Source organism: Pistacia vera, unplaced genomic scaffold, assembly GCF_008641045.1.
Source record: "Pistacia vera cultivar Batoury unplaced genomic scaffold, PisVer_v2 Contig526, whole genome shotgun sequence".
NCBI lineage: Eukaryota > Viridiplantae > Streptophyta > Magnoliopsida > Sapindales > Anacardiaceae > Pistacia > Pistacia vera.
The window spans coordinates 878,151-906,019 of NW_022196364.1; the positions used below are offsets into that span (position 1 = coordinate 878,151).

At 34.9% G+C, this 27,869-nt stretch overlaps 2 pseudogenes; both read left to right on the forward strand.

The window, feature by feature from the left end:
- Nucleotides 1-3,483: 3,483 nt before the first annotated feature.
- LOC116107047 overlaps nucleotides 3,484-27,869 on the forward strand; it is a 34,046-nt pseudogene continuing 9,660 nt past the window's right edge.
- LOC116107080 lies at nucleotides 10,981-13,187 on the forward strand (annotated as a pseudogene).

Here is a 27,869-nt window from a genome sequence, read left to right on the forward strand (position 1 = left end):
AAAATCTGTGATTACCTTGCAATCTTGCTTACATTTCTATAAGCTTGTTATGGAAATTAGCTTTGGTTGGTTTGTTGTGGTGAGCAGTGAGGGCATTGAATTCAATATTTCAACAATGAGATGTACAAGCAGACCCAAGATGGTGGAACATAAGTGGAGAGCCCTGCAGTGGAGCCGCTATAAATGCAACTAGCTTGGAGGACTATAATCCTGCTATCAAATGTGACTGTTCCTTCGAAACTGGCTCAACTTGCCACATCACGGAGCTGTAATCTCTTTCTCTCTCTACCAAATTTAGGGAAATTTCATATTAACTTGTTTCAAGTTTTGTTTAAGTATAGACATATTATATTCACTTAGATTGAGAATGGGTTTTGGCTTAATTTTGTGTTATTGGCATTGATTTTTGAGTTATTCATAACTTTTTATTGAACTGATTATGATACACTATTGATTATTTCTGATGCTTTAGATGGATCTTAACTTTTGGTTAAAACTTTCCGTGAAGTTGTGTATACAATTTATCCCTTTGAGTGTGTATTTTTCCTAAGGCGAGAGAGATTGCATCTCTAATCAGGTCAAATTTGAGGAGATATGGTTGAAACTTGTCTTTATTTTTTGCAGGAGTGTATTTACACTGGACATAAAAGGAGTAATTCTAGAAGAACTAGTGGCTTTGCAATTTCTGACAAATTTGTATGGATTTTCCCATTCAATTCCCTGCGTTTGATTTGTATAAGTCAAATTTGACCTTCATCGTTTTCTAATTAATGGATATTAGATTAGATTTGATTTAGTTTTTCTATTTAACATTGCAGTAGAATCAAACGATATTATTTCACTAGTCCCTTGCCTGCATTTATTGGAAATTTATGTCAATTGAAGTATTTGTAAGTATTGAAAAATACCCTTATGATTGAAAGCCTAGTTTTGATTATATATGATTATTTTTAGTATATGAGTTTTGATTTTGTTATAATTTTGTCTTTCATATGCTAGAGAGGTTGACCACAATGTACTTTCTGAGCCTCTCCCAAAGGAGCTTGGAAACCTTGAGAACTTAACTTTTCTTTAAGATTGGCAAACTTTCTCCTTTTTTTTTTTTTTTCCTGTTTTCTTCTATGCCATTGCTTAGAGTGGCTAATGCTGAATCAAGAGCAAAAGTAATATTGTTACTTAAGGAAAGATTTTATTTTGGGAGCTTGGAAAAATTACCTTTTTAAGTTAGATTTAGCTTTTATATATTATTTCTTCCACTTTGAATAGAATTTGAATGACTTATTATAGGTAGATTTCTAGCATTTTGTTTTGTTTAGGCCATTATAAATAGGCTTGTTGTCTTGTCTTTGGTATGCAGACTGATGAAAAAACAATATGATGAATAAATTGTTTCCTCTTNCATCTTCTCTAAATTATAAAATATTTGATGAACAGTTTCAAGGCCATTTTCTTAAATACATACTTGGGGGGACCGGGCAGCTAAATTTTCTCTAACTCTAGGGGGATTATATTTTTTTAAATATAACTAACGGGGATTATTGTTATTAACCTTTTACTTCAACTATGATAAGCCCAGATGGTGAATTCTCAATTCTAACTATTTTGAATGCTTGTTGATATACCTATGGCCTCAAAGATCATTGATTTTATGAAAATCTGTGATTAGCTTGCAATCTTGCTTACATTTATATAAGCTTGTTATGGAAATTTGCATTGGTTGTTTTGTTATGGTGAGCAGTGAGGGCATTGAATTCAATATTTCAACAATGAGATATTGAGATGTACAAGCAGACCCAAGATGGTGGAACATAAGTGGAGAGCCCTGCAGTGGAGCCGCTATAAATGCAACTAGCTTGGAGGACTATAATCCTGCTATCAAATGTGACTGTTCCTCGAAAATGGCTCAATTTGCCACATCACGGAGCTGTAATCTCTTTCTCTCTTTAGCAAATTTACGGAAATTTCATATTAACTTGTTTCAAGTTTTGTTTAAGTATAGACAGATTATATTCACTTAGATTGAGAATGAGTTTTGGGTTAATTTTGTGTTATTGACATTGATTTTTGAGTTATTCATAACTTTTTATTGAACTGTTTATGATACACTATTGATTATTTCTGATGCTTTAGATGGATCTTAACTTTTGGTTAAAACTTTCCCTAAAGTTGTGTATACAATTTATCCCTTTTGAGTGTGTATTTTTCCTAAGCCGAGAGAGTTTGCATCTCTAATCAGGTCAAATTTGAGGAGATATGGTTGAAACTTGTCTTTATTTTTTGCAGGAGTGTATTTACACTGGACATAGAAGGAGTGATTCCAGAAGAACTAGTGGCTTTGCAATTTCTGACAAATTTGTATGGATTTTCCCATTCAATTCCCCGCGTTTGGTTTGTATAAGTCAAATTTGACCTTCATCGTTTTCTAATTAATGGATATTAGATTAGATTTGATTTAGTTTTTCTATTTAACATTGTAGTAGAATCAAACGATATTATTTCACTAGTCCCTTGCCTGCATTTATTGGAAATTTATCTCAATTGAAGTATTTGTAAGTATTGAAAAATACCCTTATGATTGAAAGCCTAGTTTAGATTATATATGATTATTTTGGTATATGAGTTTTGATTTTGTTATAATTTTGTCTTTCATATGCTAGAGAGGTTGGCCACAATGTACTTTCTGGGCCTCTCCCAAAGGAGCTTGGAAACCTTAAGAACTTAACTTTTCTGTAAGATTGGCAAACTTTCTCCCTTTTCTTTAATTTTTTCTCTTTTCTTCTATGCCATTGCTTAGAGTGGCTGATGCTGAATCAAGAGCAAAACTAATATTGTTACTTAAGGAAAGATTTTATTTTGGGAGCTTGGAAAAATTACCTTTTTAAGTTAGATTTAGCTTTTATATATTATTTTTTCCACTTTGAATGACTTATTATAGGTAGATTTGTAGCATTTTGTTTTGTTTAGGCCATTATAAATAGGCTTGTTGTCTTGTCTTTGGTATGCAGACTGATGAAAAAACAATATGATGAATAAATTGTTTCCTTTTTAGATTTCTCCTTTTTCAAAATTTTCTCTCATTCCATTTATTTCTTGCTCTCATTTTCTCCGTTTTTAATTCTTCTCTCACAATCCTACATCAATGGCATATAGTTTTTAGTGGGATGACTGTATGATGATTATATTGTTTTTATTCTGAAACCAATTACCGTAAACACTCTTTAACCTATACAAAAATGAAACTCTTAAGATTAAAAAATTAAAAAAAAAAAAAAAAAAAAAAAGTCATATGATTCAACATACTAGTTTATGAAAACTCAAAATCACAGTTGTAGCCATTGTACTTTAACATAACTTGCAATTACATTCATACATAAATTCTGCTTGAAAAACATGTTGATAATGGGAAAATTGTGAATAATTACCTTAAAAATGTATGAATTAGTAAAAAATGATAACCACTAAAGAGTAATATTCTTCTGATATATGCCATGCAGGGCTCTAGGTTCCAACAATTTCTCTGGAACACTCCCTCCTGAGCTGGGTAACTTAGTCAAACTAGAGCAAATATAGGTTCTTACTCATCTGTTTAATATTTTTTTCTTTGTTAACTTTTTTAAGTATAGCAGTAATTTTCACACCAGAAATTCAGTCTTATGAAATTAAGAGATTCTTTATTTGAATTTAACAGTAACATAAATAGTTTTGGACTGGGCGGGGAAATTCCCTCAACATTTGCTAATCTTCGAAATATGTAAGGAAGATCCTACCTACATGTTTATGGCTTCCTATTGCTGCTATGCTTGAACATTACCTTGTGCCTGAATTTGGCTTACAATGAGTGATTTTTAAAATTTCATATGGGCATTTGATTGTTCTTTGACAGGAAAGATACCTGATTTCATGGGGAACTGGACCAATCTTACAACACTGTAGTATATGAAAAACTTCTTTCATGATATTCAAATGTGTCATATGTGAATGATAGCAAAAGGTTTCTTTAGCTTTATCTGGATTTAAGCATTCTGATTATTTTTTTGACTAGTCTGTCAAATTTTCTGTAGGAAATTTGGGGGAAACTCTTTTGAAGGTCCTATACCATCCAGTTTTTCTAACTTGACCTCATTGACCACATGGTGGGTATAACTCAGATAGTATTACTCTAAAAACGAACTCAAAAAATTAACGTGACAAGTATCATATCAGTGATGTTTGGATTAACTGTGTTGGCAAATCACTGATATAAACAATATGAGCTCATCTCTCGATAGTTTTCTTCTCAGCTGATTAATTTTGACCCTGATCAATCTTTTTTCCCCATAGATCTCTAAGAAACTCTCTAATCAATGGTAGCATTCCATCTGACATTGGAGAATATCAAAGTTTACAGACTCTGTAAGTTAGTATTGTATTGCCATGAGTTTGTCTCTTATTGTCCCATGTGTGTGTCTTTTTTTTTTTAAATAATTTTTTCATCAATTTCTCTCTTTTTGCAGGGATTTGAGTTTCAACAACTTAATTGGTTGAATCCCAAGTGCTTTGTTCAGTATTGATTCTCTTTCTCACTTGTAAATTTATTGAAGCTTCCCTCCATCAGTTCCATCAGCTCTTGATTTGAGAACTTAACTTTAAGTTAGCTTTTTATTTTAAATTTTTGTCGAAGCCTTATTCTTGCATTAAATATTGCATTCTTTTGCTTGTTGCTTCTATGGCCAGGTTTCTTGGAAACAATAGTCTATCAGGAATCCTTCCTGAGCAAAAAGCTCTACATCTTCAAAACATGTAAGCCTTAATTTCAGTCATCTTTAGAGATTATACCTATTATATCAAGTCCAGTAAGACGGATGCTATACGTCCATTTTGTTGTATTCGCCTTGAAATTTTTGAGGCTCCAAAGTGCCAAACACTTGGGGAATAGATTAACAGGAGAAAGAGAAAGAGAAATCTTTCATCATGCAAAATGAAGAAGAATGAAAAAGGCACTACTGCTACAGATATATATTTTGGAATTAGGCCAACCTATTAAAAAATCTGAGCTATAGTGTAGCCACTTTCTTTTGAGAAGTAATTGATTAAAGCAATTGAATATCTTAACTGAATAGTTCTTTTTCAGTTTTATATGCATATGTTTCTTACTCACTGGCGCTTATCATACTATTTCTTGCAGAGATTTATCTTACAATTATCAATGAGGAACTTTGCCCTCATGGGTTACAGGTTTACAACATTGTATGTCTCTCGATCCATTATAATTTCTTTGCCCATATTTTTTTTTATTTTTTATTTTTTTAGTTTCACACTTTGCTTGGAGCTTAGGCATTGTGGAGCTCACTTGAACCTTCTTTCCTCGTTTTGTTAATAAATTATAATATTTTACATGATTATATGAAGGAATCAATAATGAAGTTTACAACAATTTTGTTGATTCAAGAGAAAAGTAGATGACTGTATGAGAATCTGTTGGGCACTCATGTTCATGGCCAACACGTCACTTTAGTGACTGTGTTTTCTGTTATCATGTGACAATAATCAGAAATAGTTAATAGTACACTACTAATTGCTTTGATGCGCTTATAATTTCAAATGTCACTTGGAATAACCATTTGGGGTACCATAAAGCAGAGCTCATTTCTAGTGTCTTTGAAATGCAGTGGACTATTTCTTAAGTTATGATGTAATATAATACATCTCTAGCAAGTATACTTCAAACTTCTTTGCATTGAATTGCACAGGAATCTAGCAGGCAACAATTTCACATTTGATAGCTCAAATATCAGGTTAGTTAAAGTTATATCTTGCCCTTTTCCTAGCTAAAGTTAAACTTCTGTGATTATATCTTAGTATTGCACTTTGATGCTTTACATGTAATGACCATGTTTCTGAATGTCAGACCAAGAATTTTCGGTAAGAGGAAGAAGTGAGGTTAGTTTGTGTTAGATTTAACTGTTGATATTTGTGATTAGTAAAAGAGGTTTGAAGAAAATTTTACAAGGTGTGGCAAAGCTCTTGCTCATGACAGAGTGAATGTGTTAATTGAGAGAAAGGTTCAATGTCCTACCCGCCATCTGAATGTTGTGGGATATGAAAGTATAAGCATTTTGACTTAATTTGTTTTAGTTTATTATTGACCTTCGTTAGAAAAATGAGCAGTATGGACCCTAAGGGTGTGGTTGAGGGACTAAGACCACACCTTTTTCAGCATGAGTGCAAAGTTTAAACAAGTTTCTACACTGCAAAGTTGTAGGATTTGGCATTAGTCCCTGCTTTTGAACTCATGAGAAAGGTCAAGGGATTCATGAGTATCGATAAAATAAAAATATAAATAAAAATATAAATAAAAAGATGGGAAACCATGCATAGGCAATTAACCTTCAGGTGGATAGCTCTCCTTTGATATCTATGTCTGTTAAATGTATGTATCATGAGCTGTTTAAGTTGCTTTAAGTTACTAACTGAAAGTACTCCATCAATTTTGTCTACATATTTGGTGTAGGAGTTTCAGATAACAATTGTCACCAGAACTTTTATCTTTGCAATTGCAGATTTAAGTTTTGCAATCAAGTGTGGTGGTGGTGATGTGCTGAAAGTTGATAAGATAGCGTACGAGGCTGATGACTTTGATCTTGGTGGAGCTTCTTTTGTTGTACTTGATACAGAAAAATGGGCAGTTAGTGACACAGGTTGATTTCCTGATGGACAATCTAATACCCATGTTCAAAATACTGGCTCTCAAGTGACTGGCACCACAATCCCGGAGCTTTATCGCATTTCAAGGCAATCCCCTGGATCACTTAGATACTATGGACTTAGTCTTGAGAATGGACCTTACAATGTGAGCTTGTCCTTTGCTGAGACAGTTTTTGGTGATCAAGGCTAACTAACGTGAAAGAGTCATGGAAGGCATGTTTTTGATATCTATATTCAGGTAAAAATCGCTGGAATGTTTTGGTTCATAACCTTATCATACACAGATTCTACTATTACATTTCCATCTATCTATTTGTACACTGAGAAGTCAGAATTGTATCACTCATAATCCTTCCTGTAGGGAACCCTCCGGTCAAAGGATTTTGACATATCAAAGAAGGCAGGTGGGGATAGAAGAGCAATTACAGAGAATTTAACGCTATGTTATCCGAGAACTATCTTGAAATTCAACTATTTTGGGCTGGAAAAGGGACCTGCTGCATACCTACTGGAGGTAACTATGGGCCATTAATTTCAGCTCTTAGTGTCATTCCAGGTGAACCATGTGATTCTTTTGACTCTTTATTTAAGATGAGTTACAATAAATGTGCTTCTATGCTTCATTCTGATATACAATAACTGAATTTTCCTACTTAGATTTCACTCCAACTGTTGGTATTGCACGAAAGAAGAACCAGACTTGGCTGATTGTTGGTATTGCAGTGGCTCTCGGAATTTTGGGCTTGATACTTATATTTTTAACTTTTTTACATGAGGATAAAAAGAGACAATGATGATGCAGAAGGTAAAATCTCTGAAACCAGTTTGTTTTTGAAAATCAATGAATTTTTGTTTTACCTTAGCATCCCACAATATAGGGTAGAAGTTTGAACTTTGTTCTGGTTCACCTAAGAACATGGATACTAGATTTAAATTATCCCATCTTTATAATGGTCATGATATTTGAGCTTCTGCTTCCAAAAATTGGAATAGTATATTCCATGAAATAGGCAAAGCTGCTTGTGTAATTCATCTCTTGTCATGCAAAGCCTTCATTGTTATGTAATCTTTTATCTTGCTTCAATATGCAGTGTTACTTGGAATAGGTCCTAAACCAAAAACTTTCAGTTATGCTAAGTTGAGATTTGCAACAAAAGATTTCAACCCGCCAAATAAGCTAGGCGAGGGAGGATTCGGACTTGTGTACAAGGTATCTTTTATATCCTACATTTCCAAGTAAGAAACAATTGATAACATACTAGGAATTTGGGTTGCTGTGTAGTGTATGTAAGGTATGATGATAGCTTGATACCAACAAAAAAACCAGGTGAATTTTACCTTGGATACTCACCAAGGATGGAGCAGACATGATTTATTTTATTAAATCTGGTGCTACAGGGTTAAGCTTTCTGATGGAAACGTGATAGCTGTGAAGCAACTTTCACTAGGATCCCTCCAAGGGAAAAGTCAGTTTGTTAATGAGATTGCTACCATAACTGCAGTACAACATCACAATCTTGTGAGATTGTGTGGTCATTGCATCGAGGGAACTAGGCTCCTCCTTGTTTATGAATACCTTGAAAACAAAAGCCTTGGTCAAGTATTGTTTTCCACAATGTTTTAATGAGCACCAATCATTCCTAGGTATACATTGTTCTTGAATCTTCAATTCTCTAAATCAATAACTCTTGAAGATCTTAATGATTGTAGCCATTGTTTCTACAGGAAAAAGGGATTTGCATCTTGATTGGCCTACAAGGTTCAATGTACGCTTGGGAACTACAAGAAGTCTAGCATATATTCACGAGGATTCAAGGCCAAAGATTGTACATCGAGATGTCAAAGCAAGTAATATTTTACTTGATGCAAAACTCTGTCCCAAGATATCAAATTTTGGATTGGCAAAGCTGTATGATGACACGAAAACTCACATCAGCACAAGAGTTGCAAGGACCATGTAAGCTCCTTCAATCATTTCTTGACTGCCATTATTCCTTAATACTTGTAATGTGCTTCAGAGTATTAGATGATGTAATCTATATATGCTGTCTTGGAAGATACCAACAGTACCTTGGAGATTTTGTTTTAGAGTATTTCAAAACCTCAGCATACATGTATTGATGAAAATGACTGAGAGCAATGCATGTATGTTGAGAGAACTATTTGTGTCATCTTTGATTGTCACATAATGATTGATGCTAGAATCTTTGTGGGGGACTAGATTTGTGATTGTATTGCTTCGTTATTATTCAAGATTTGTTAAATGTTAATGGTTTTCACATTGTAAATGCGAGTGGGCACATGGGATACGTTTGATCATTAAATTCAGTTTGACAGCAATATCCAGACTTGACTTTTGGATTTTAACCATGAGAAACACTTAATTATCTTACAATGGTTATCTAGCGTCCGAGTATGCAATGTATGGACACCTGACAGAGAAGGCTGATGTATTCAGTTTTGGTGGTTGCTTTGGAGATTATCAGTCGAAGAGCAAACTTTAATACGAATTTGGATATTGAAAAGATTTATCTTATTGAATGGGTAAGGAAATAAATTTGAATTTTGATTTGTTTTGTTTGCTTTCTTCTATGATCCCTAGTTAAGAAAAACACATTTCCTTTGAATTGTCTATAGGCTATTTCTAGGCCTGGAGTCTTCATGAAAGTAACCAAATTTTGGGGTTGATAGATCCGAGATTAACAAAGTTCAATGAAATCGAAGCTCTTCGAGTAATAGCAGTGGCTCTCTTGTGCACTCAAGCATCATCGACATTACGGCCACCAATGTCACGTGTTCTTAGCATGCTTGCTGGAGACATAGAAATGGGAACTGTTACTTCAAAGCCAAGTTATTTGACTGATAGGGATTTTAAGGACATGACAAACTGCTTTTTGAACAAAGATATTGATACATACTCATCTACAAGAAGTTACAGCAAAAAGAATAACCAGTCTTGAGAATGCAACTGATCTTAGCTCTTGAGTTGACCCGCTGCTCTCTCCTGTAAATGTCACTCGGGTCAATGACATAATTGTAGATGGGAGGTGAGAAATTTCTTGACACACTGAAATCAAGTGAATAATACTGCTCCTTCTGCTAACTATAATCCATGCAAAACTACTCAACTTATTGATGTTGGCAGCATTTTCAAAGTCGAAACTATAGTAGAACTTATAATGTTGTGAAGCTATAGTCGACAATATTCTGCGATGAATTTGAAGAGCATCGCGCTAGGTGTAAAGAGAGAAATTTTCACTATATTTCTTGTTCTTGTAATATCTCATTTGCAATTAGCTTATTTAGAACTTCTTGATATGGGAAAATATAACAATTTTCATATGATTCTTGAGATTATTTAATTCTGTTGTCATTCAATGTTTTTAGAAAATATTGAAAACATTGTCGTCAGTGACATATTAGTATTTCGTTTAATTAATTTTGTTTGATATAGAGTTAAAATAATTAAATATCCATTTTATCCTTGATTTGTTAAATTACATCAATGTCTTGTTACGGTTTTTATTATTTGACCAACACATATGACACACGGTGAAGCCTTAACCCAACAATGATAAGAAGGGATAAATTTTTATTTCAAATAATTGAGGGGAAATTTTGTTATTCACTGAAAAATGGCCAAACGTGAGGTGAAGGTAGGGAAACGTTAAAACAAGCAAAACTTGGACCAATCCCAATAAAAAATATGTAATATTAAAATATAAAATAAGTATTATATTTTTATATTTTTTTTTTTCTCCTTTTGGGAATACCCACCCACGGCCTTGCTCCTAAAAATCCGGGGTTAGGGCCCTGTCGATCATTGTATCGTTCGCGTCCGCGATCGTAGCGTCTTTGATTTCAGGTGAGTGTTCAAATTACTTCATTTGTTCAATATAATCAATCTTCAATCATCCAGCAATTCATCTTTATATTATCTTGTTTAGGTAAAAAGCCAAACTTCTTTTTAATTTGACGATCTTTAATGGCTTTATACGCATTTTTTTTTCTTCTGAAAGTGGTGATCTATTATCTATTGCTTTAATGTTTCAAACGGCGATGCGGATTTCGAAAATCTAATTTCCGGCAACCCTATCGAATTTCATTTTTGTTCAATTCAAATTGTTTGGTATTTTCTTCTTTTTTTATTTATAATTATTTTTCTTTTTGTCAAAGAGTGAAAATTTGGGGTTTTTGTAGGTATCAATCAGCATGAAAATGTTAAATATCATTGTGCAATCTATATGAAACCATTCACTCTTCTGAAAGAAGAAGAGAGAGAAGAGAGTTAGAGAAATGGAAGAAGCTAAGGCTATGGCTCAACACCAGCAGCAACAAGAAGCTCAACAACAACAACAACAAAATCAACAACAGTTTATTCTGTTGCAACAACTTCAACAATAAGCGCAACAACAGGCGGCTATCTCTCGCATCCCTTCTAACATCTTCGCCCACCTTCGCCCACCTTGCGTCCATCGTCCCATCACTTTCCAATAACAAAACCTATCCCTAATCCCAATGTTAATGCCAATGCTAATTCTAATTTACAGCTACAGAATCGGCAAAATTCACAACAGCCACAGCAACAGCAGCAACAACAACAGAAAGGGATGAGGCTGTTGAACCAAATGGAGCTCCAGATGGCATATGAGGACGCCTGGTGGGTCTGCCACCCAGATTGCTAGCACCCGTTCGCTTCGGTCGAAGATGCTTGTGAGAGGTTTGTTTGTCTGTTTGTTATTTGAGGGTTTCGTTTATTATTTATGTGTTATTTTATCAACTGTTTGGTGAAATGTTAGGAACATGGGGGTTTTGCCTGTGGTTGTAAAATTGTGAGTTTACATATGTTGAAGTTTCATTGCTTGTGGTTTATATAAGTATGAACTGTGCTTTGAAGAATTGAACTAGGTTGTGAGTGGCATTCAACGTAACATGAAATTATTGTCAGTGTTGAAAAGCATTCAACGTAACATGAAATTATTGTCAGTGTTGAAAAGATTCCAATGGATGTGAGAATAATTTAATAATGTTTTAGTTTGGCAGTGTTATGGACCATTTTAGTTAAGTCTTTGAAGTATTGTACAGTATATGTCCAAAAATGATGTAGATTACATAACATTATTGTGATCAAATGAGAGTTGATATGAATAAAGATGAATAAGCTGTTGAGAGGGATCAATGAATTTCTCCTTTTTTATGTTCTGGAGATTAATTTTCAAAACTTGGATACCTGTAAGAAGTTTTGGATACAATTGAAGGAATCTGTGAAGTATTGTTATATAAAAGATATCCAGTTGATATAGCTTCTTGATAGAAGTGTTGATGGCTTGATGCGGCGTAATATATCAACCATTTACATGTGATGAGTTTAGTTTGTTGAAATCAATTGGAGTGGTGATTTGACGGATGCAGTAATTTGTAGTCATTCTGTGCCAACACTTCTCCCCTTTAAGGCATGATGTAAAAGGCACTTGATTCAGTGCGAATGTTCATTACTATTAAATTTATTAACTATATGAATTTCTTGTAAAACATAAATACACAAATCAATAACTGTATCCCCTCAGCTCCATATCATTTGATGTCTTATATTAAATTCTACTGATTCATTTTGTTGAGCATACATCATCCTTATGTGCATTTTAAGACTTCTTGCATGTGGAGATGAATCATTAAATAGTACTGAACATAGTAATTGAAGTCTTAAATGTTTTTGAGACATGCTTATCAGATGAATTAGTTAAATAGTTCTTAACGTAATAAATTAAAGTCTATATATTACTCAAAGGATTTGCTAGATTGATGTTTGAGAATATTCTGGAAATTCATGCTTTATCATTTCTATCTTTGCAGGCTACTACCTTATCATGTGGTAACAGACTACGAAGCAGAGGAAGATGATAGAATCCTTGATTCTGACACAACAGGCCAAATGCCTTCTGGCTCCCAGCAGTGGGATAACAACACTGCTGCCAATGTTGCAGAGTTCACAAGAACATTGGAGAAACAGGTCCTTGCTTTTAACATAATAACCCTCAAGCGAGGTATAGGTGAATTCTGATGTGAGGAGAGGTTGATGCTTGAGCAGGCGCTTCTCCAAGAGGAGAAAAGAGCCCATACTGTAACTGACATTGAGGGCAGAAGTAGAGACAAGGTAGAAGGCTGGTAGAGAGGCTCATGAGGCTAGGTTGCAAATGGCTGCGATGGTTCATCAAGCAGAGCAAGCTCGAGCTGGGTCTCATGCTTGTGATGAAACGATGGCTTGAGCACCAGTAAGGGCAAGTGCACTTGGTTCCCAGGGCAATAATATTGGTGATGATATGGGAGAGCAGGAACAAGGTGTTAACCCATATGAAATGATGAACGGATGGGGAAGCAATACACAGAGAGATGAGAAGGGGCCGTCTGAAGGTTTCTTAAATGATGAGGAAACTGAAAATGGGGAGACAGGCATGCAAGATGAATGGCGTGAACTGGGAAATTTTGATTTGAACTCCAAGTGAATCCATGAGAATCTTAATCACGACAAGGGAAATCAATGTAATCTAAATGACGTGAGCTTCTAGTTAAATTTGGTAGATGAAGGTCAATTTTTTCTCCTTTGTTTGAACATATAAATCGATATAAAGTGGGTATATATAATACATAATTACATCGAAGTTGTTAATGCTTATTATTATTTTTGTTAATGCTTATTATTAACAAAAACATAATTTTTTCTCCAAGGTTACAATGTTAATGCTTATTATTGTTTTTGTTAGGGTAATTAGGTCAACCTATAAAAGAAGTTGGTTTTCTTGAGAATTACATCAAGAGAAAGCTTATCATACATAATTTTTAGCTGTATGTGTAAACCAATATTATATGTTACGAATATTCAATGTCCAATGACGTAACATATTTTTATTGATTATTTATACATATAAACAGTTTTTTGAGTGAAGGTTGTTAAAGATTGTTGAGTACGTACATTTAATAAGGAATTATTAGACCATAGTATTAAAAATCTAATAATACCTAGTACATAAAAGATTTTTCAAGAAATATCACCATGTCAAGTGAATATTAGGTATAGTAAAATTATGAGATAATTTGAAGAATGTGGTTTAATCATTAGATGAGAGGTGCTTATCCTTTGATAATATAATTAGGGTATTGGGTATTGCTTAATGAGTTAATGTAACATATAGGAGAAGCAGTAGCAGTAGTGGAAACTCTACTAAGGCCCAAAACAAAGCCAGCCCGTTTCTGGCCCAAATCTGATTTTATTTGATATTTTATTACTGCTAACAATCATTTTTTTCCCACCTTCCTCTTTGTTCAAACTTCTATAGCAACAACTCTACGACAGTGAAATAGGAAGCTTTTCTTTCATTGATCACAAATTGCTTCAACATTTTTCTTGGTCCATATAGTGATATGCTCATAACCCCAAAAAACCAGATTGGACTAGATTGGAACCGGCGGCCCATGATGAGTGTCTCGGAAAAGGTAAAAATTAAACTGGAGGCTCTTTCTAATTCCGTTCAAGGTTAACACCATAGATTCCAATATTTTAATCCAACTCCTTGTGATTTCATGGGGTGATTTGTTGGCATTCAACATAGGTTTTAGGTAGAGAAAGACAATTTGGTTTATGTTATAAGCTTCACGTTTCTTTTACCAAGTAAATGCATTTTGGGTGAAAGAAGCTTGGGTAAAGTCCATAACGAGTTAGCTTGTTTGGTTGCCCAAGCTCTTACAGTAGGTGGGGAGTGAGTATAGCTTATAAGCTTCACTCTTCTTTTACGAAGTAAATCCATTGAAGTATAGCTTGTTTGGTTTGCCCAAGCTGTTACAGTAGGTGGGGAGTTCGCCATACCCCACGTCACTATTGAAGTATAGCTTTGGCCCTTGAGAGACAATTTTCAATTCAGCCACAGATTGTATTCTCAAGTAGTCATTCTACTGGATGTGTACTTCTGCTATTGAAATTTCAATATCAAATTATTGATACGAGAATTCGCACTGACTAGAGTGATCTGATTAACCTTGACGGAATCGGAACGAATGTGTTTGTGATTACTGATAACCAACAACGCAATGAATTGAAAGCAATAAAATAATGACACAGAGTTTTTAAAGTAGTTCGGTGAGTTACAGCCTATGTCCATTGTTTTTATATTTGTTGTGAGAGTTTACAATAATAATCTTGGAACAATTTGCTAACCCCTTTCTCATTATTGGAGAGGGTTTATATACCTATTTTGTACAAAGGAAATAGCGAAAATAAAGGAATTACAATTAAGATTAAACTGTAATTCCGATATTCTCATGATAAGGCGCTGAGATTGCGTTAAGATTGTTGTCGATATGATCCCTTCCGAGATATTTGGGATCTGAAATTATCTGTGAGTTGGTTGAACAACTGTAGGGATTAGTCACAACTAGCTTGTGCTAGATCGAGCTACATCTCGATGAGCTTATGTTGGGTCGAACAATCGATTAAGTTGAACTGATTCTGGATTGAGCTATAACCTCGAAATTCTCTAAGCATGATGGAAAAATCACACACAATACAAATAATAAAAATTTTCTGAAAAATGTAGCAAACAACTATTCTGTTTTAAAAACCTTTTTTCAAAAAAAGTAACAAACAATTATTCAACAATTTATCCAACTCGGACATAGTTTGCAGATATTTTACCAAACATATTTTTCAAATTCAATTCCAATTCAATTTGATTCAACTCATAAATTTAAACACTTTTTCATAATAACATATTTCAAAAAGAGTAACAAAACAAGCCCTTAATCATTTTTTCTAAAGTTTTCATAACCGTTTTTGATTTAATTTTTCAAACTTTAGAATTTTTTTTTTAAAATTCAAAATTCAATTTATTTTATAATTATATCAGATTTTTAAGTACATTGTCTAGTTTCCTGATTTTTATTTTTCCAGATTTTTTTAATCTTATAGATATATATTTTTTTATTTTCCAGATTTTTCTAGTTTTTAGATTAGTTTTAAATTAGTTTTTAAAATTATTTTATTTTATTTGTATATTTTTCAGTGTTTTTTTCTGATTTTAAGGTTCTTGTTCTTTTATTAATAAAATATACTTTTATAGCTTTTGATATATTTTAGATTGTTTCATTTATGAAATCTTTCTATGTTTTTTCCCCCCTTATATATTAGCTTAATTTAATTAACTTAAAATGTAATTTCAATTAATAATTAGAAATTTGTCTGAAGGAACTCAACAAAATTGTCTGCATATTGATTCTGAAGTTGCTTATCAGCAATTATAATCCTCATTTCCTTGGCTTTATCCCTGTAAACTCTTCCTTCTTCTTCAACTATTACCATCCTCAATGTCTCCGCCACCGACTTCCTCGTATACACCCCATCTTCTTCATTTCTCTCTACTTCTATCCCCGCTTTCTTCTCCGCAAAAACTCCTGAAACTAACCCATGATCCATCACAAAAGGTAGCAAAACCAATGGACGCCCATAATGGAGTGCCTCGATAATCGAGTTTAGCCCACGATGAGTCAAGAACGCTCCCACCGACTCATGAGATAATATCTTCAGTTGAGGTGCCCAACTCGTCCACACCACTCCGCGGCCCTCGACTCTCTCTTCGAACCCATCCGGAAGCTCCACCGGATTGTGCTGCTTTCACTCAGACACCGAAGGAAGAGAAGACATCGTAAATGATCCAATCTGGATTACAAGTTTGTAGAAACTGAGTTAAGGAATCCTGGAGTTTATCATAGGACATTTTGACGTATTGAACTTTGGAAAATGGCAAGTCAGTGGTGGCTTCTGCGTCCTGAGGGAGATTATCTTGAGGGGGTAAAGTGAGGGAGACGAAGTTCATGAATGGTGATAAATTTGGAGGGATGTTTGGCAAGCGTTTGATGTTGTTAGGAGTTGATATGAAAAAGACTTTGTGATCCTTTCCAGCAATGTGCTTGGCTAACTCAAAGAAGGGAAGCATGTGACCAAAGGCTAGCCATGGAAACATGGTTATGTGAGGCTGTTTAGGCGTAGCCATGGAACTCAAGCTCAGGGTCGTCTCAAGAACATTTGTGACCCTAGACAATAGTTACTTTGGGGGTCTTCTAATAATATAAGCATATATTAAAAAAAATTATTTCAAATTTATTTTCTTGCTTTTTGAGATGCAAAATCACTAGGAGAAGTGGTTGACGATCAGCAGGCTAACGGGTTCAGGTTTGTGGGGGGTTTTGGAGAGCAAATGTTGGAGAAGCGATGGATGGTGAAATAGGTAATTTCCAATGCCTGGATTGGCCATAAAAGGCTTGAGAAGTCTTAACCCAAAAGGTATTGGTGGTTGGTGATTGACGGAATAAACAGATGAGGTATGATAGGGATTTTGGTGAGAGGGTTAGGGGGAGGAAGATGATGATGTCGGGGAAGACCAACAACACTGGGTACATGCTGAAAAGGCCAAAATGTCTGTCGTGTGTGGTGGAGTTAGGTTATGAGATTCGTAAAAAAATGGTCAAATCGAGGGCTATCTAGGTTAGAAAAACACTTGAGAAATGATAAAGTGATGATTCCGGTCAATTTATGTGAGAAAATTGATCGGAATCAGCTCTAAACGGTTGGCGGCAGAAGAGGGATGGAGATGATTTATGTGAATGTCAAATTTTGGGATGGAATTGGGGTAGAGTAATTTGAGATATGTAAATGACTATTTTAGCCTTTTTATTTTTAAAAGAAATTCAATGTGTTAATTTAGGGGTGTAAATTGGAATATATAAAACTGGAGGTATAAACTTGTTATTTTGTCAAACTTTGGGTGGGAATATAGGTAAAAAGTTTATAATAAATTTGGGTCTTTTTAGGCTTTTTTTTTTTTTTTTTTTTGCCCCTCGGACTGGATAAAAAATCATACACCATTTTCGTTTTTAAATATATTAAAAAACAATTATAAAAAATTTGGGCTCAAAAATTTGGGAGGCCCTAGGTAGCTGCCTCACCTGCCTACCCCTTGAGCCGAGCCTGCTCAAGCTAGAGGTATTTTTCTTTTTTCGTTGAGAGATATGGCAATGGTGTTTTGGGTCATCAATTTCACTTCTTCGGGCTATAACATCAAGGCCCCTTCTAAGATGCGTGGAACGATATTTGATAAACATGTAGGTTTTTCGACCTTAATTGATTGACACTGGTCATCCATTTTACACTTGTCAATTAAGGTAATCAGTTATTATTGAACTGAACTATAGAAGAAAACGAACTCATTTTATTCGTAAGAAAATTATTCAAAGATTAAATAAAATTTAAACTAAAAAAATAATAGAAATTCGTAACAAACATTCTTGAGGTAGGACTATAATCAAGCCATACTGAACACTACTCATTTCATAGTTCTAAATTTTAAATAAATAATGATACTGTTAATAAAGCATGGTAGTGTATCGAAGTGAATTTTGGGAAAATGAAATCACACTTTACTGATACATCACTGTTTCTTTTTACAACAAAGTTATAGACACCGAAAAAGTTACATCGAAATTTTGTATCGGTCTACGTGTAACACGCCTCTGATTTTTTTTTTTATAATTTTTTTCTAGTGAATGACCATCCATCAAATTTGGACGGCCGTTCACTCACATGGATGCCAGTCCCTAATTAAAATACAATAAAAATTTTTTATAAATATTAGGGACGATCGTTCATCCATTATGGACGGTCGTCCCTTTATTTTGGACGGACGTCCGCAAAGTAAGGGACGCTTGTCCTTAACCAAAATATGAAAATAAAAAAAAAAAAACTTTGGGATGGCCGTCCATAAATTTTGGATGGTCGTCCCTTACGTTTGGACTGGCGTCCATTAGGAATGGATGCCAATTCCTTACGTTACTTTAAAAAAAAAAAAAAAAAAAAAATCTAAACCTCTTCTTCTTCGTCTTCTAAACCACTTGTAGTCCTCTTCTAAACCAGCTTCGTCTTTTAATGTTTACACGCACGTGAACTATAATAGGATTGCAAACTGCGCACTTCCTCCCTCTTGTGGTGAACTCAAGCTGGAAGACAGCCCTCATCCCAGCCCAAAGGAAGCGTATTGCACTCTGGCCACCATCTCCGGTAGCTAACCTTGTCGTCCCCCACAGATACGATACCAACTTTGCATAGCCTCTCCGCCATCTTCATTTTGCTCTCAGCCCCGAACAAGACCCAGCTTTGCTCTCTTTCTGTTCATCCATTAATGAGCAAGATGCTTTTCTTTGCCATAATTATGAACTATCTAGACCCAGCTTTAACACTTGCATGTGCTTCTGACTATAGGGATTCGTTTACCCTTCCTATGTTACCAAATGAAAAGAAGAGAGCAACTGCTGCTCAATTTGACCTTGCTTCATTGTACGGTGGGCAGAGTGATCAGCTAGCAGTCATAGCAGATTTTAAGTGCTGGAGGAATGCAAAACAGAGGGGTCAAGAAGCACGATTTTGTTCTCAGTATTTCATCTCTTCAAGCATCATGAATATGCTGCTTGGTATGCGTAAGCAGCTTCAGACAGAATTAGTTAGGAATGGGTTTATTCCAGAAGATGTCTCAAGCTGTAGCCAGAATGCACATGTGCCAGGCACACTACATGCAGTCCTTGTGGCTGGTTTGTATACAATGGTGGCAAGGTTGCGTCCAACTCATAAAAATGGAAAACGATTTGTTGAGACTGCAAGTGGTGCAAGAGTTAGATTGCACCCTCATTCCATTAATCTCAAATTATGATTTAAGAAAACTGAGGATTGTCCATAGTAGCCATTACCGCAGCCACTGCTTCATCTTCATCTTCAAGAAAGAACGAGCAGCAGCCACTCCTTGTTTCATTTAAAATGTTTTTTTTCTTAAAGTATGGACGGCCGTCCAAAATTTATGGACGACCGTCCCAAAGTTTTTTAATTTTTTTTATTTTCATATTTTGGTTAAGGACGAGCGTCCCTTATTTGCGGACGCTCGTCCAAAATAAAGGGACGACTGTCCATAATGGATGAACGGTCATCCCTATTGTTTATAAATTTTTTTATTGTATTTAAATCAGGGATGAGCGTCCTTTAAATGCGGACGCCTGTCCCTTGTATATGGATGCCCATCCATATAATATGGACGGGCGTCCATGTGAGTGAATGGCCTTCCAAATTTGATGGACGACCGTTCACTAGAAAAAAATTGTAAAAAAAATCAGAGGTGTGTTACACATAGGCCGGTACAAAATTTCAGTGCAACTTTTTCGGTGTTCGTAGCTTTGTTGTTCTTTTTATATAGCACTATATCTGACTAACTAATTGAGCTAAATATGAGTTAACTAACTCAACTTCTCTAAAACTAAATAAATAGCAATTAGCTATAAATTACATAAATGCCCTTTATTTCTAATACCCCCTCAAGTTGGAGGGTGATAAAGGTCTAGCACACCCAACTTGTGTAATAGGTGATGATGAGGAGTCTTTCCAAGTGCTTTAGTAAGAATATCGGCTTGGCTGGCTGCTGAGAGGAAGAAATATGCACAGTAGTGATAAGGCCATTCTTGAGTTGTTCACGGATAATATGACAATCAATGTCAATGTGTTTGGTTTGCTTATGGAACATAGGATTGGAGGCAATGTGATGGGCAACTTGGTTGTCATAGTGAAGGGTGACTGGAAGCAAATTTGATAAGCCAAGTTCTTTGAGCAATTGGACCAACTAGATGACTTCACATACGATAGAGGCCATAGCTCTATATTCGACCTCAGAGGAAGACTTTGAATAGTGGCTTGGTGCTTAGATTTCTAGGAAAGATGCAAAAGACAATAATGGATTTTCGTGTCATTAAGCAATAACCCCAATTAGAGTCACTATAGGTTAAGGTATTATGAGTAGGAAAGAATAAACCAAGTCCATGAGCTGATTTCACATATCTGACCACCTTTATAGCTATTGCCATATGGGACTACTTGGGCTGATACATAAACTGACTCAAAAGGCTAACTGAGTAGCTAAGATCTGGCCTGGTCATACATAGGTACAACAGCTTACCTATCAATCTTTGATAAACAATCGGATCCTCAAGAAGATGATCATGCTTTGCACTGTCAAAAGGAAACTGATGGTCATATGTTGTCGAGGTGAGTTTGATATTGGTCTCCATGGGAACCAAGGATGGTTTAGAACCTGATAATCCTGATTCCTAGATAAGTTCCAATGCATATTTCCGTTGATAGATGCTGATTCCTTTAGATGATCGAGCTGCTTCAAATCCTAGGAAATATCTCAATACACCTAAATCTTTTAGCTTGAAATTGCCGTGCAACACTTGTTCAGTTTGACTTATTAAAGTTGGATCATTACCTGTTACTACAATGTCATCTACATAAACAAGAAGCATGAAAATGTGAGACTGATTTCTTTTGATAAATAGGGAGTAATCTGACCTGAACTACTGGAAATCACTGAAAGATTAGCATGCATGCATGAAGAGTGGTGGAAATGGAGAAGAAAGCATAAAAAAAAATTGGATTCAAAAAACCGGTTTTCAAACAAAGCTTGGAAAAGAGATTATACCTATTCCTTTGCTTTGGATTGATGAAGATCAGCCTCAAAGTAATGAGACCTCCACACTTTAACACCACCTTGAGAGGTTTAGAGAGTGGTCGTGGCTTTTAGAGAGAGTTTTGGTTTTGCTTTGAGTGAACAATGTGTGTTATGAACAAAAATGCAACCTTTTGCATTTATATATACTTGGGCAATTTTGCAATTATTTATTTTTCACTTCCAAGCCCAATAAAATCTTATTTTATAAAGGGACCCCACGAATTTAATATGCTACCCTTTGAATAATCAATATTATTCAAGGGCCCATGTAAACTAAACTAGTTTACATTAACAACCCATAAATTTACCCTTTTTACCCTTTAACTATTAAAAGGTTATTTTTGTTCATCTCATTAATCTTAACACTTTAAGATATAATAATTAAATATAATTAATTATTGCTTGACCATTTTAACCCTTAAAATGTCACAAATAGTTTTCTATGTAACTATTACTATAGAAATCCCGTTATTACCCTCGGAAGGTGCTAGCCCTCTTCGGATAATCATTTCTCTCTCTCATCCTTCTCTAACTTCCCAAGGCTATTGGTGTGACCATGTAGGTCCACCGTGGATTAGCCGTGAGCCGGTTCTGGATGAATCCGGAAACCTGTCCGGAGGCCCAACGACTATGGTAAACATCTAGCAATGTGCCATAGTCCCTAAACCACGATGAAGAAATACTTCATCGAACCCATTTCAGATCATACGTACCATGCAGGTAAAGTCCCTCCATTGAGATATCCTAATCGAGTATGGATTCATGGAACGTCAAAATCCTAAACTCGATCTTCTACCGAATTGTCGATCAATATGTCCGGAACTTGTCATCACAAACTTACTTTTGTATGACTAATAATAGACTCTGGCCAGAGATTCAGTTTTCTGACATTTATCGATGTTCGTCTAGGAACTCGAATCCGGATGGAGTCAGCGGTACTCCCGATCCTATATTTTCGAGTCAATGGATCCCCTCTTGACCATCGTTCGTTTCCGCATATGAACAACGCATGACCAAATAGGCTTTATTGTACGAAACATGATTAGTCTCGTACTTATACACCGTATGAACCATACGCATCCATATCGGATCCGACTACAATGTCTCAGGTCAAAGGACTACATCGTGCACTGATATAACCAAACGATAAATCATTGACTACATGCTTTTCCAAGTGATTTGTCGTTATTCGGTCACGTTCGAAAAACAGTTCACCAACCGTTAATCCATACCAATGCCCTAGTGACATGACTATCATCGTCATCCGTACTTATATCAACTCATGATATCTTTCGGAAGCATCCGGTATGCCTACTGTACAATATAGTTGCCCAAATTTATATTGCTTCCGCAGGGAACCCTTTTCGATAATTCATTTACCTATTAAATGAATCATCTGGACAATTCATATACATACTTTATTTTAAATGCATGACTGAATAAAGGAAGCAATTTACATATATGAATTGAAGAACTCTTTCTTCTATTATTTATGATATATATAGATACAAGACAAAATGCTCTGAAACCGACAACACGAATGGTTTCTAGGGCATACACTAATATACACTAACAATCACCATCTAAAAGGGTTGTAGTCAGCTTAAAATTCTAGACTCTAGAAGCATGTTTCAACCCATATAAAGATTTATGAAGCTTGCATACAAGTTGTTGCCCCTCCTGCTTTGGAAAACCTTGGGTACTGTCATGTAAATATCTTCTTGCAAATCCCCTTGCAAGAAAGCATTGTCCACATCAAGCTGATAAAGCGGCCAATTATTCATGGAAGCTAAGGCCAAAACTGTCCTAACAGTAACCATTTTTACCACAGGAGAAAAAGTCTCCTCATAATCAATCTCAACCTGCTGTGTATACCCCTTAGTAACCAAACGTGCCTTGTATCTCTCTAGGGTGCCATTAGCCTTGTATTTAAGTTTATACACCCATTTGTAACCAATGGGAACCTTTCTAGGGGACAATGGTACTAAAGACTAGGTGTGGTTAGTTTCTAATGCTTGAATTTCTTTTTTCATATCATTGACCCAATTCTGATCCTTAGAGGCCTGTGTGAAAGTAGTAGGTTCTACCAAAGAAAGGTTGGACAAAAAGGCTTTGTATGAAGGGGACACATTAGCATAGGACACAAAATTGGTAATGGGATAATGAGAAACATTGGCTGTAAGATTATGATGTATTGTAGGGCAAACAAAATCTTATGTCCAAATGGGAGGATTGGTAAGTCTACTAGATCTTCTAAGAGGAGGTGGTGAAATGTGAGTATTATTGGGCATATGAGGAGTTGAATAAACTGGAACAGAACTAGGTGAAACAACAGTGTTTGTAGTCTGGACAATAGGAGAACCAGGACAAGTAGGAGAATGGGTTTGAGTGGAATCTATAGAAGAAGGCTGAACTGATTCTAGAACAAGAAAATTTGAATCATGGGGAAAGGATTCGGGGAAGGTGTTGGCAAAGTGAAAGGGAACACATGCTCATAGAAAAGGACATCCTTGGTGACAAAGACAGTGTGAGTGGATAAATTGTATAGGATATACCCCTTTTGGGTAAGAGAATACCCCAAGAACACTGAAGGTACAACTTTAGGATGCAATATGTCCTTAGAAGATAAGATTATAGCATAGGCTAAACATCCAAAAACCTTTAGACAATCCAAAGATGGTGGTTTGGCAAAAAACTTTTCAAATAGTGACTTAAGGACTACAGTGAGCAGTCTGTTGATGATGTATACAACAGTTTATACACAGTATCCCAAAAAATGAGTGGGAATGTTGGATTGAAATTTTAAAACCCTATCAACCTCTAAGATGTGCCTGTGCTTTCTCTCAACAATGCCATTTTGTTGAGGAGAATAAGCACAGGAACCTTGAGGAATGATGCCTTGACTACTTAGGAGATCATGACAAGTTTTGTTAAAGAACTCTAAACCATTATCAGTTCTAATGCACATTGGGATCAAACTATATTGTGTATGGGCCATGCGAAGGAAATGTTTAATAGTAGAATAAGTGTCTGACTTGAATTGCGTAAGGAACGACCAAGTAACCCTAGAGAAATCATCTACTATAGTGAGAAAGTATCTTGCATTACCATGTGTAGGTGTTTTATAAGGACTCATACATCCATATGTAGTAAATAAAAAATCTTATGTGTTTGAGATGTACTATTAGGAAAGGGTATTCTGGTTTGTTTACCTAGAGGGCAGATAGGACAATGTATAGGCTATAGATTTTTTGTTTTAGACTTTGACAGACTAGGATGAACAAGGGGCAAAACAGAATAAGAAGTGTGCCCTAACTTTTGATGCCATAATGCGGAATGATTAGATGATGATAATGAAAGTAAACAAAGAGACACTTTATTCAAATTCATTTCAAGAGGTACAATTCGTGATGACTCTACAGTATGGCAAACAACCTTATTTAACTATCCTAAATCTGATACAAAAGAAGAAAGTTTTGATTTTGAATAAAAAAAAGTAAAGACCTTGCCTATGCTTACCAATCCCCTTCAATTTGCCATTGTAAAGATCCTGAATGAGACAAAAATCAAGATAAAAAGTAACAAAACAATTGTTAGACGGAGCAAGTTTGGAGACTAAAATTAAATTGTGATGGAAATCTAGAACATAAAGCACATTTGACAGCTGTAAATTATTGACCGAAAACTACAGATCCTACATGTTTAAGATAAGTCTTTGTTCCATTAGGTAATCCTACAAGGTATTTTATAAAAGGTTCTACAGTAGTGGCTGATTGTAGGATAAAATGGTCAAATGTCATATGGTCAGATGCTCCAATATCAATTGTCCAACAACTTTTATCAAGATAAGACAACAGGGCAACATAATTACCTGCCAGGTTTGTAACTGGTAAAGAAACATTCTCCTTTCTTAGCAGTTAGAGGATGTGGTTGTATTGCTCAACAGTCAAAATAGGACCAATTATTGACTTTGAATTCTCAGTGCTTGATCTTGAATTTCCAGTATCCAATGGTTATCCGCCTGACTATCAATTTACCAAAGGAAAAGGAAACTCTAAGTCAAAAGCCACTACTAATGTAGCTTGTAACAATTATCACGTTTGCGTCTAGGAACATGGCAAAATTCACATTCAATATAAAGTTTTTTTTTTCCCTTATATTTTTGGCCTTGACTTTGATTTTTGCCATTTCCAGTATGATTAGCATAAAGTGCAATAGTTATCTTTGGATTCAAACTCATTCCTGCCAATATTTTCTAACTTTCATCTTGATTGACCACTGAATAAGCCTGTTTGACACTCGATAAAGGGTTCATCAGTAAGATTTGACTTCGAACCATTAAATAAGACTCATTTAATCCCATTAAAAACTGCAGTAGCTTTTGCTGATTTAAGTGCTCCAGATATGCCTTTTTTGAGACACTATCAAGTGTAGGGAGGCTGACCAAGGAATCAGCTCATCCCACAATGACTTGAGCATGTTATAGTAGCTAGGTACTGTATTAGTTCCTTGAGTCAGGTTAGAAATTACCTGATGTAATCCAAAAACTCTAGTCCCATTCACTTTTTTGTACCACTCCTTCAAATCTTGCCAGTGCAGCACTTTTAAAGTAAACTATACGATTAAAGATCTTCTTTGAAACTGAATTAAAGATCCATGCAAGTACTAATGAGTTGCATCTCTCCCATTATGGAGCCAAGCTAGGATGCATAGTCGATTTTGTGTAAGTACCATTAACAAATCTGAGTTTATTTTTGGCACAAAGAGAGACTGTCATGGCTCGACTCCAAATATTGTAATTTTCAGTTTTGATGAGTTCCTCAGAGACCAGTACAGAGCTTGGTGTATCCGATGGATGAACATACAAGGGCGAGTTAGAGTCAATCGTCTAAAGAGTTACTTACTTCTATCGGTGTTGCCATATCAATTAACCAATACCAAATTGATTGTTCTGAAATTGAATTCAAGTAGAAATCAGCAAAGAATTCAGGTCGAATCAAACCTAATTCAAGATTTCGAGCTAGAACAAAACCTAAAATCCAAGATTTCGAGCTAGAAATTCAAGGACTGAAATGAAGAAATCAAATATTTAAGCTTGAATGAGCTTAGCTGAAGTATAGAGGAATGATTCGAATCGATCCATTTCCTAGATTAAGGTTGAATCTTTGACGCTCTGACACCATGTTAATAAAACAAATAGGAGTGTATCGAACTGAATTTTGGGAAAATGAAATCACACTTTACTGATGCATCACTGTTTCTTTATGTACAACACTATATCTCATTGACAAATTGAGCTGAATATGAGTTAACCAACTCAACTTCTCTAAAACTAACTAAACAGCAATTAGCTATAAATTACATAAATCCCCTTTATATCTAATAAATGCAACTTTATTAAAAAAAAAAAAAAATTAGAACTGAATCGCCGGCCACTTTTCAGATTTTGTAAGTGCTAAAGTAAATTTTAGTTACTTTACTTCAGTTTCACTATCCATGCAGCTTGTAATTTCGTCTTCAAGAGGAAAGCAGTAAGATTCAATCAAATCAAGCTCTACAAGTTGGGTTATGGGTGTAATAAACAAAGAATAAAAAAAAAAAGATTCATCACATCATAGGAAAAAATATATAGAGAGAGTTTATGATGTTTGGTAGCAGAGAAATTGATGAGGGAAAATGAAAGAGTTGAAAAAACACACAAGGAGAGAAAAATGTTATTTCTATTAATTAAACCAAAGTGACTAAGTCTCCTGTGACGTTACAATTTGCTTGTACCCCTATTAATTAACACCATTGCATATGCCAGAAATGTTATTAATCTGCTAAGTAAATTGGAAAAATAATGAGCTTTGATAGAAAATTAATTAAAAATATCGTCAATGGAGGTAAAGTATTTTGGAAACAGACTAAAAATCCATAAAAGTTACTAGCATTCAGAAAATTCCCAATTTACTGTAATTTGTCATTAAATTTAATAAAAATAATTTTAAAAAAAAAACTTAATTATTCTTCAATCAAAATGAGGAAAAACAAAAGCAAAGAAGAAAACAACCGCAACACTAACCCCTCGAGAAAAAAAAAAAAAAAAATTAAAGATCTCAAAATCAAAATGAAGAGAAATAAAAACAATGAAATTATTTAAAAATGTGGCTTAAGTAATTTTAATAGTATTAAAATTACTTAATTACGTTTTAGGCTTTGTGAATTTTGAGGAAATTTATCACTCTTATAAGGGATATTATCATTTTTTTTTTTTTTTTTTTTTTGATAATCAGGGTGTCTGTGCCAATTTACGTACACCTCAATTAATCCTCGAGGTTTATTGAACACCCTATAAGCCCAAAGAATCTGATAAACCATAATATTATTGTGGTAAGTGGTCCTAAGGTTTGAACCTAATAACTTAGGGAATTGAGCAAATTTCCTTAACCACCAAACCAACACCTTGGGTACAACTATTTCATGAAATATTAAAAACAAACACAAATTTATATTTGTTCAATCTAGAGACACTAAAATAGTAATTTTGTTCAATTTAAGGACAAAACAATCATAAGTTTCAATTTGTTCAAATAGACACTTTAAACTAACTTTATT